This window comes from Papaver somniferum, chromosome 5 (genome assembly GCF_003573695.1).
Source record: "Papaver somniferum cultivar HN1 chromosome 5, ASM357369v1, whole genome shotgun sequence".
Lineage (NCBI taxonomy): Eukaryota > Viridiplantae > Streptophyta > Magnoliopsida > Ranunculales > Papaveraceae > Papaver > Papaver somniferum.
The window spans coordinates 11,718,856-11,730,484 of record NC_039362.1 but is presented as its reverse complement, the minus strand read 5'-3'; the positions used below and the strand labels follow the sequence as shown (position 1 = coordinate 11,730,484).

The window sequence follows — 11,629 nt, the reverse complement described above, 5'->3', positions numbered from 1 at the left end:
CCATTTAAAGCAAAAAGGGTGATCTAGTCAATTTATACCCCTATAGGACACCCCTAACCAATTAGAAGGACATTGCTATCACACTTGCCGCCCTTATACCAGGGTTGCATATAAAGGTCCTCCCACGCTTCGCTCCGTCGGCCCAAAAATGAAAATTGAATCCAGACAACGAAAAAACATTTTTCTTTTTGTTTTTCTTCCGTTTAAGAAATTGATCGATAACTGGCCCAAATTCATTTTAACGATCCGTGTTCCTTATTTTCATTAGTCCCACACCACCAGAAACGATTTTCTATTTCTAGTTTATAATCAAAAAGCTGACATTGGAAAGCATCATGTAGTATAAATATAATAATTGCTGCTTTCGGTGAGAGAATAAAAATATTTTTCTTTCTAGGGTTTTACGAGATCAACAATTTCTGTTTTTGTTCTTCTGCCTCCCTTTTTTGTTCTTCATTCAAGTGATTGATCAGAGTAACAATGGCGACGACTGCAAGACAATCAGAAGCTCAAGCTCAATTCCAGTTTACGAAGCAACCGTATGTCGAAGATGTTGGACCTAGGAAGATGTAAGCTCAATTCATTATTTTACTTTTGTTTTAGTCTGTTTTTGTTTGTAGCCTGAAAATTGTTTTGATTGATTTTTGTTTGTTGCAGTCAAAGTATAAAGTTCTCAATGATGTCTGGACCAGAAATCATGAAAGCTTCTGAAGTTCAAGTGTATGATAGTGGTTTTTATGATCAAAACATAAAGCCTAAGAAGAATGCATTGCTCGATTCTCGTATGGTATGTTGTATTTCTTTTAAACAACTTGTATAGTGTAGCCAATTATGGTTTTGTCTTGTGGTCATGACGTATGCTTGAACTATGTGGTTGATTTCAGGGTCCTGCTGGTAGCAAAATGGGTATCATTTGTGAAACATGCCATGGCGATTTTGCGAATTGCCCAGGACATTATGGATATTTGCATCTTTGCCTTCTGGTGTTCAATGTTGGATACTTCAATGCGATTCTTAATATTCTTAAATGCATATGTAAGGTATGGTAATTCTGCAATTTGATTATGTTTTGCTTGCTTCACATTATGGTCACGGTTTTTCCATATTTACATTATACATTAGCTACTCATTGGTATGTACTAAATTTTGTATCTGTTACAGTCATGTGCTCGAATACTACTGTCGGAGAAAGAACGTGTAAGTTACTTAAAGAAGATGAGGAATCCCAAAGCGGAGGCTTTGCAGAAGACTGCCACAGCCAAGGCGATATTAAAAAGTTGTAAACCCAAAACATGCAGCAGATGCGGATACATCAATGGTTTGCCTTCTATCCCTTTTTTAATACATTGATGATAGAGACTTATCTTACTTCATTGATGGTAGAGTCGGAACTAGCAATGTTGCACACAGAAACATTTGTGTAATATTGTTCGTGCACTTTTCTGTGAGGATAGGCAAACAATGGAAAATGGATCATCAAATTGTAGTAGTTCTTCAGAACACAGCATATACCAAATCTCACATAATTTCTGTTTGTACTTTATTCAAACATTGTAAAAGTAGTATGATTTACTGGATAATAATTATGTTTAAAATAAATATAAGTATTAAATAATAATTCTGTGCACACAGCATCGAACCATCAGTCTCGAGCAATTGAGGCCGCATTGTAGACTCTGAATTAGCTAATTGGTATTTTGGTGGGTGCATAAGACTCTGCACTTCCCCAACCTGTCAGTGAGCTTGTTTCTGCTGACCTTTTCTGTCAGTTTAGGGGAATCGGGAAACTCTTCGAATAAATGAATAGAAACTAATGTTTAACATATTGAAACATGATTAAGGTCATGGGCACATGGCAAAGGTGATTATTTTCAAGATAAGTATGGTCGTCACTAAATTCGTATGCCAAATTTGTACTTGCAGCTTGTAGTGAAAAAAGCAGGAACAGTTATGGGTATTATTCATGACCGAAGCAAAAAACTTACGGATGACACAGATAAAGAATGCAAAGCAGCACTTTCTGGGACACGTATTCAAATTCTTAACCCTGATAGAGTTCTTGGTCTCTTTAAAAGAATACTAGACCAGGTATAAGCTCCTATTGATGATGGTTTGGGTACATAAAATGGCCTTTCGAGATAAAATTCTCAAGCAAGATATATGACACGATTCTTTAGCTTCATTCTCTATTCCTTGCACTTTTTTTTTTCTGTTTGTTAATATTCCTTATCTTCGTATTGCAGGACTGTGAACTACTATATCTCAGTGATAGGCCTGAGAAACTTATTATTACAGACATTTTGGTGCCTCCTATAGCTATCCGTCCTTCTTCTTTTGTAGATGGAGGAAGAAGGTTGGTTATACATGGTTGAACATTTATGTCTTTGGTGCTGCTGTTTGAGTTACTCGTGATAATTTATTCTATGTGCTTAATTAGTGAATTGATTATCAATTTGCTTTTGCTGCAGTAACGAAGATGATATCACTTCTAAACTTAATACCATTATTCAAACAAATGCTTCCCTCCGACAAGACTTAGATGGCAAGAAGTCCACTTCCCAATGTTTGGTACGGATCAGAGCATAACATGGCTTATTGTTTACTTTTCAGTTTCTTGCGACATTTTTCAAACTATTATCACAATAGTCTGATTAGAAAAATTGCTGCTTCTTGTTTCTTTGGTTCTGATGAATGTCTTTTATGCTCTAATCATAGTAACACTATTACTCGACTTGCAGGGTGATTGGGAACTACTCCAAGTTGAGGTTGCACAATATATTAAAGAGCGAAGTCCGCGGTGTCCCCCTAAGTATGATGCAGTCCTCAAAACCATTACGAGGGTTCGTCCAACGTCTCAAAGGGAAACAGGGGCGCTTTTTTGGGAACTTGTGTGGAAAACGTGTTGAGTATACTGCCAGGACTGTTATTTCCCCTGATCCTAATCTTAAAATTACAGAGGTTACTTGTTGTTTTTAGCTTTGACTATCTTTGGTTGTTGCATTTTAGTTGTTGCATACTTGTTTGTGCACGTAATTGGCTAACACATCTGATGAATGGTTTGTATTTTGTGTCTGTTTTTAGGTGGGCATACCTATCTTGATTGCTCAAATCTTAACATACCCAGAACTAGTGTCCCAGCACAACATAGAGAAGTTAAGGAAATGTGTTGTCAACGGTGCTTATAAATATCCAGGAGCAAAATATATTATATCTGCTGGTTCAGTGTGGTATGTGCTATTGTTCATCTCATCTTACTGATTGCATATAAGAAAATCTCAGTATTGTTGTATTTTGTTTTCAATAGTGTGTTATCCTGTTTTAGTTTAATTTTCCCGTGGTAATTGACTTACCTGATCCTTCTGCAGGATTCTGAATAGAAGACGAAAAAGTGATGCTTATGGACTCAAATTTGGAGACATTGTAGAAAGGCATCTGGAAGATGGGGATGTTGTGTTATTTAATCGTCAGCCTAGCTTGCATCGCATGTCTATAATGTGTCATAGGGTATTTGCATCAACATCTTGTTTGAATGTTACACTTTGTTTAATTTGTTTTTCTTTGTTCTCTTCGTCCCATATTGATTTCATTTGCAAATGCTTGTAGGCGAAAATAATGCCTTGGAGAACATTGAGGTTCAATGAATCTGTTTGTAATCCATACAATGCTGACTTCGATGAGATGAATATGCATGTTCCTCAAACAGAAGAGGCTCGCACAGAGGCTCTCATGCTGATGGGGGTAATTGCTCAAACTTTGTCCTTCAGATATTGTTGTGAGTTTCTATTTGGTTGTCGATATTCCTTTTTGTTAGATTTGTGACTATTTTATCTTTATATGTTCAGAACTTCATATCCATTTAAATTATCTGATGTTTGTTTGCAGTGAATTGCACATGAATTCTCCAATGAGTTCTTTTAAGTAATGTTTCATTTCTTGTTTAATCTGTTGATAGTAACATTGTGATACGAAACCCATTAGCCGACTCCGACTGAATGCTTTCATGAGATGCATGTATGATACTGATTGCTAACGTGTAAACATTTGATGAAGACTGTAAATGTACTATAGATAGGTTTTTTTTTACATCAGTCTTGACTGTAAATGTAAATGTTTACATTTGTAAACATTGAACCTCATTTGCACCTCTTGAACATATACCAGAGATGATTGGTCCATCTCATAAAACTTTTATTGATGCAGTCCTTCACATGTGTAGGAACTTTTCACATATGAAGAATGTACATTGCTACCTTCCTTCGCTAAACACTGCACTATCTCATTACTTTCCTGCAAAGCATGAGTATGATAATGCTTTTACTGATCAGTTGCTGTTTTGACCTAGACCAGGGTCAAACACTTAGAATTGTTTGGTATTTAATTGCATATTTCAAATCTATACTGGAATTGCTTAGCCTTCTAGGTTGCACGCCAGTTATTCTGAACCATCAAATTATCACCAGTTTCCTCTATGTCCTTCAATGTTATAATCAAACTTGAGTGTGTATTTCTAGAATAATTATCAAGCACTTACACAATCCCAATTATTTTATTTCCGTTTCAACAAACTGTCCACATAACTTTCCTCTACATCTGTAATTGCTTGCAGGTGCAAAATAACTTGTGTACACCAAAAAATGGATAAATTTTGGTCGCATCTACTCAAGATTTTCTAACATCTTCCTTTCTCATTACACGGAGGGATACATTCTATGATCGTGCATCCTTTGCGCTTATGTGTACTTATATGGGTGATGCAATAGAATCTGTTGATTTGCCAGCACCGGCTTTAATTAAGGTTAGACAAGGCTTTGTTATGCACAGTTATCATAGATGTCTTGATCACCATTCTTATTCTTTGTGTTTCGTACCTATTCATGCTTGTCATTTAGTATTTGGTATTAGGAATAACAACTGCTCTGATACTATTGTTCAAGGTTAATTTCTTTCTCTGAGTTTTTGCTTTGGTTATGAAGAATCCCAAGTACTTCCCTTAACCTCCCATGTGTATGGGGGATATCAATCTTTTTCATGCAACACTCCATTCTATCAAATATAACATGTTTCAAAATTATGTTTTTCTTTTGTCTCGGTGAATCCGATGTGAATGCTCGCTGTATCTTGAATTTGATCTTGTCTGTATAGAACTCAATGCTGTCAAACAGAAGAACATGATTTTTCCATATATATTTTTCCATATATAAGTTAGAAAAAAAGATTGCTTCAATTCGTTGCATCTTTTAATCAAATGGATGCACATGCTGAGTGCAGCTTCCTTTTTGCACAATAGTTCGGATTTACTTCTGAGTCAGTTTCTTGTAAAAAATCTCTGGCTTGTAAAATGTTGTTCACTTAGATGCAAGTAGTCTTGTCTGGCTTTATTAACTGTGGTCTTGCATGTGTGCTTAAAATGGTTAGAGATATATCAAAAATTGACTAATTGATGTAGAATTGCATTTTCACAGCCAGTAGAGCTTTGGACTGGGAAACAGCTATTCAGTGTTCTAGTTCGCCCTCGTGCTCAGATGAGAGTCTATGTAAATCTTACTGTTACAGAAAAATCTTACAAGCAGGGCAAAGAAACATTGTGTCCAAATGAAGGGTTTGTCTATTTCCAGAACAGTGAACTTATTTGTGGGCAAGTTGGTAAAGCTACTCTAGGTGGGTTCCTTATCTCAATCATTACTAGATCTGCATGTCTTATTTCTTCATTTGCAGTTGAGTTGGTCTTCTACAACATTTGTTGGCATGTGATATATTACAAGTGACACATTTAGTTTGGGAGAATAAGGTGTCATATTAGATTGTCTAACATAGCTTCACTGTGAAGCATTAAGGATTTAAGGGCTTCTGTTTCAAGGAATCATTTTGTATGAAAAGTCATGGGAATGCAAACTCCACATCTTACAGAATGCCACCTCTTTAAAATCTTCAAAGGGAGTTACTGGTTAAATGAGTGACACATAACACCTGTACTATGTTCGGGATTTTGTAGGCGGTGATTGGGCAATTGACTTTACATAAATCGGCATATGTTAGTTATACCCAACACATTTAAGTATAGGAGAACCTGGGACACAGATGACTTTGAAAACATTCCACTTTGCTGGAGTTGCTAGCATGAGTATCCTTTATTTGATTACATTTATTTTCATATTATTCTTCTCTTTTTCTAACAAGTCTTTGCTAGATTTAGTTCCTACTAAATCTTTGATTGCCCATTTTACTCTCATGTCCAGACAAAGTAAGGTGCACTTCTAGTAAGTCTGTAGGGGTTAGTAATGTGAACGAGAAGGATAATAGCTAACATTGTGTCCTTTTGCCATGACCATAAGTTACCATAATCCACTCTTTTCAGAAACTGTGACTATTAATTAGTTTTCAGTGTGATCCTTTGACTCGGCATCAGATGTTACACTTGGAGTTCCTCGCATCAAGGAAATTATAAACGGTGCTAAAAATATAAGTACACCTATTATTGCTGCTAAGCTTGAGTGTGATAGAGATGTTAGATCTGCACGCATGGTGAAAGGCTCTATAGAAAAAACAGTTCTCGGCGAGGTATGTTTTTTAGAAGCATTCATTCATTACTATCTCTGATTTTGTCTCATTTTTCTTCTCCATTGCCATGCAAAATGCAACCTTGTTTTCTTCCATGAAAAGGCACATAGTAGTCACAATCTTTCGGAGATCAGTAAGTGTACCATTCCAGGAGTTTAAATTTACATCAAACATGATGACTTTATATGCAGATTGCAGAAAGCATGAAAATAGTTCTCGAATCACGCGGAGCATACATACCTGTTAAGCTGGATATGGAATTGATTCGGTGTTCACAGTTGAAGATTTCTGCTACAAGTGTACAACAGTCTCTCTTGGATCATCCTAAATTAAAATTAAGTCCTCCAAAATCAAAATTATATCCAGAACAGGTGAGGAATTCATATACTGCACATAGCACCATTAATGTTTATTTCAAGGTAATTCTTAAATATCATCTGTGACAGAATTGTGGTCCTGTCGCGGTATATTGAGGTACTGGATGATAGAAGTCTGAAAATTCGCTCTCCTGAGAAAGATAGAACCAAGATTCACTTTGCACTGCACTCTTTGAAATCCATGCTTCCGGAAGTTGTTGTAATGGTGAGATATTACACTCTATTCTAGATTCCAGCTGCCGTAAAAGTATATTGTTTAAACAAGAAAAAGAAAGATGATTGCCAATTTATCAAGCTGCTAGAGTGGGTGGTCTGTGATCTAATCTCACCTCCTTTGCTTGTCTCCTTCATGCAGGGCGTACCAACAGTTGAGCGTGTAATTGTAAGTGAAAAACAGAAAAAGGGCAAGGGTACGGGCGAGTACGAGGTGTTTGTGGAAGGGTTAGTTTTTTCAGTCTCCCTCTTCTTGTCGATAATATGATCATAAAGGCAACATGGTGCTTTAAAGGCAATTGTCCGCTCCATTTTTAGATTTAATCGGGTTATGTCTAGTTCTAGACATGTAGAACTGTAGGGCACGACATAAACTGGTTCTGGATATGTATAACTTCAGGGGCACTAAGCCTCTTGTATTTGGGCTGGGGTGCTGAAAAATTGTTTATCTTCTATACTTAAGCTGAATACTTGCAGCTTTTACGTTTTTAAAGTTTAGGTCTTCACGCATAATCTCCCTGTTTTTTTATTGGTCATCACGGATGAAACTCACTAAAGATTCCCATGTTATTGGTATGTTGTTGCAAATAGTCTGATTTTTTTTCGTCCCTCAAAAGAATTGGGAGTTTGAGTTCTAACATAGTTAGAATAAGAATTAGCCAATTTAAGGAAATTATAGAGTTTCCCAAAATTAACACTCAAAAAATATCCGAGAACCCAAAAAAGTTGCTTGGCCAGTTAGAGATCATAATCTCTGTGATCGATTAAGAAGATAATTATTTTCACTTGTATATCGTTTGAACCATTGAAGCTCTTCCTACGTTTTTCTAAGATAGTGTCTGACCAAAGCTTATACTATACAATTAGCTAAATACGGCCATGGAGAGCTTCATGTACATTGAATGCGTTTATCAACTTTTAATCTCCGAATTTCAGTTTTTGTAAAAAGCAAGCATATTGTGCTTAGCTAGGGTCGAAGAAGATACATATAACATTTGCCAAATGACTCAACCGCTCTTTAGCCCACATACATACACTCCTAAGACTATTGATTTGATAAAATAAAACGTTAGAATATTCATGACATGAAAGAGAAATAATAATCATACAACAGTCTTGGAAGATTCATAGGTTCTCTTGTACGGCTATCAATTTCAAGTTACTTTCACAAATTCAACATCTAATTATCCCCCACATGAAAACCATCCATCCTTTCCCAAACCCTCTTGTATTAGGTAGCATTTTTTAAGCAAATTTTTGTTTTTTTGCTCTTTAATATCTTTGAACTCTTCTTTTCATTGTCCAAATATTCTTCTTACACTAATGCAATGCCTTAAGGGGGACTCGAATAAGTTTTGAATCACCATCGAACTTCAAAAATGGAACACAAGTAGTTGGCAATACAACTAGGACTTGTATTTCATTTGGGTTATAAAAAGAAGGCTATAACCCTCTTGTATTAGGTAGCATTTTTTAAGCAAATTTTTGTTTTTTTGCTCTTTAATATCTTTGAATTCTTCTTTTCATTGTCCAAATATTCTTCTTACACTAGTGCAATGCCTTAAGGGGGACTCGAATAAGTTTTGAATCACCATCGAACTTCAAAAATGGAACACAAGTAGTTGGCAATACAACTAGGACTTGTATTTCATTTGGGTTATAAAAAGAAGGCTGTTATTGGGGCGTCACATTCCATTAGAGGGGCGTCACCTAATAGGACAAAAACGGGTCACCCATAAGTAATATCAAAAACTCATTATCTCAAATAATTTTGCAATGACTAAACAACCCTTATTTAGTTAATTTTAATTTAATTTAATTAGATAAAAATTAAATTAATGAATTTTGTTGTATACTTGGTGAATTCTGGGACAAAGTTTTTGTGGGAAGAAAACTGGCCCTAAAATAAACTTCTACGGTTGGAAATAATCCAAATCTAGACGTAAAATCACTTCTACGGTTGGAAATATTCCAAACCTAGACGTAAAATCACTTCCACTGTTGGAATTAAAAGGAACCTGGACGTAGAATGAGCTTCTACGGTTGGAACTAATTCAAACCTGGACGTAAAACTACATGCAAATAAAATTCTACGGTTGGAATTAATCCAAACCTGGACGTAAAACCACTTCTACTGTTGAAAATAATCCAAACCTGGACGTAAAATCACTTCTACGGTTGGAATTAAAAGAAAACTGGGCGTAAAATCGGATTCTACGATTGGAATTAAAAGAAACATGGACGTAAAGTGAGCTTCTACGGTTAAAACTAATCCAAACCTGGACGTAAAATCACTTCTAGTTAAAGGGTAATCTAGACATTATGTATATGTGTTAGGATATCCCATAATTACATTTTTAGACATTAAGAATCCAAGTGAAACCCCTCTATTGGAGTGTGACGCCCCAAATAATAGCCTTCTATAAAAATGCATCACACAAGTTATGACCTTTTCAAGTCAAAACTAAGATTAAGTGAGTCCATCATGTGATATGTAGTGAGTGGTGGCCCTTATCAAGACTCGGGGCCTAGAGCTGGTTTCGAACTAGGTCAACAAGTTTCAGACGCATATACTATTTATTGAGTAGTACTTTTTTCTTTCTTTCTTTCTATACCAAAATGAAAAATGGGGACGCTGCTCCATTTTTATTAGAAATCTCAGTGGAGGAAAGGAGGAATTGAGAGCTAGTAAATGTATCAGTGGATCTGAGAGATGGGGTTTGCTAGTCTAGGGTTCAGTGAAGACCAGATGGAGAATTTGGGTTTTAGACAAAGAAGGAATTTAGGGTTTCTGGAGTGCAGTTTGGGGTTAATCAATCTTGAGCAGGGATATAGATGGGCATTGCAGGTGAGACTTGTGATGTTCATTTGGTGGAATTGTGTGATGGAGATTCACAAGGGAAGGAATTGGTGTTGTGACAGAATGGGTCAAGAATGGAAATGGAGGAATCTCATGGTGCAATTGTGGTGAAGTTGAAGGTGACCTTTAACTACTCAAACGCGGTTTTCCATTTCGAGCATTTTAGCCCTTAACCCAAAATGGAACTGGTAACTTTTTCCCAGTCTTTATAATGGGTATCATACTTCACTCTAATCTTCAACATCTCTTCATTCTGTGTTTCTTTGGAAATGGAGATCAACCTAAATAATGAACCTGAACCAGAATTTGAGATCATCAGCCCAGAATGGGAAAGAGAAGATGATAGAATTACACCTACATTGCTGGGGAGGAGGCGTTCACGAAGACAGAGAGATGAAATGTGAGTTCTCTACCTTCTATTTTTTAGAAATATATAGTTAATCTTAATTGTGACAAGTTAAAAACCATTTGGGAGTGGAACAAACCTTAATTGAAATGGTTTTATGTAATTGGGTGGCTGTAATCAATTGCTGAAAAATTGCTGAAAAAAATCAAGTAGTTTGTAGAATTTCTAGGGTTTGTGATTTAAGGTCGTAAGATATAATCTAACCTTTAAGACAGTGATCCATGGTTGATCACTTGAAGAATCTTCTGAAATATATAGTTAATCTTTAGTAGTTAATCTTCCATTTCTTGAAGAATCTCAATTGTCTTTTGTAGAAACAGTGATCCATGGTTGATCACTTGAAGAATCTTCTATTTTTTTAGAAATATATAGTTAATCTTCTATTTCTTGAAGAATCTTAATTGTCTTTTGTAGAAACAGTGATCCATGGTTGATGAATTACAACAAACCTTAACTGAAATGGTTTTATGTAATTGGGTGTCTGTAAAGTTAGTTTGAGCTATGTTCTTTCTTTTCAGAATTTTGGTTTCTGTTGGTTTTTGCAGTAACCAAATGGAAGGAAATACATCATCGGCTGAACCTATGCATGTTGATCATCAACAACACCCACAAACCCTCCATCAACAGCACACATCTCAGCAACTATAGCTCTCTTCTTATGTTATCAATGAGGCTGCTACTACTGAGTTGGCTCGTCAACTTTCCAAAGCGAAAGAGGAGTACCGGACTGAGCTTGCTGCTAAGATCAAAGAAGGTGTGAAGGAGTTCATTGATAACATAAGAAGAGAGCTATAGTTGCTGCGAAGAAGTCGGGCTCGGGACCGATTCCTTCGACCGAATAATCTGTACCTACTTATAATCTGGTAATCTTCGTTCAGATTCATTTTGAACCTAAATGTTACTGACATTGTCTTAGGGAGTAATATATGTAGGCTACTGTCATTATGTCTTTATACCATCAATCCAACTTTAAGGGAGTGTTTTCTTACTTTCTTATCTTTAGGTTAAGCTATATTACTTTGCTAACTCTGCACCTTGTTATTTGGTTTATGCATGGGAGTTGAATAAGTAAATGCTGACATAATTGTGGAAAGTGAGGGCTTTTCTGGTAGTATCAAGGGAATGTATTTTCGTGTCTTGTTTCTATACATTATTTGTTATACAATGTTAGCTAGGGTACCCAAATTGATAGTTTAATTATATATATATATATAT

The 11,629-nt window shown here is 35.9% G+C and overlaps 1 long non-coding RNA gene and 1 pseudogene across 1 annotated transcript; both read left to right on the top strand.

The window, feature by feature from the left end:
• Nucleotides 1-288: 288 nt before the first annotated feature.
• LOC113278762 lies at nt 289-7,658 on the top strand (annotated as a pseudogene).
• Nucleotides 7,659-9,789: 2,131 nt separating this feature from the next.
• On the top strand, nt 9,790-11,552 carry LOC113277269. The gene is made up of 2 exons (XR_003324825.1): nt 9,790-10,408; nt 10,960-11,552. It is a non-coding gene; the product is annotated as an uncharacterized LOC113277269 (long non-coding RNA).
• The last annotated feature ends 77 nt before the right edge of the window (nt 11,553-11,629 follow it).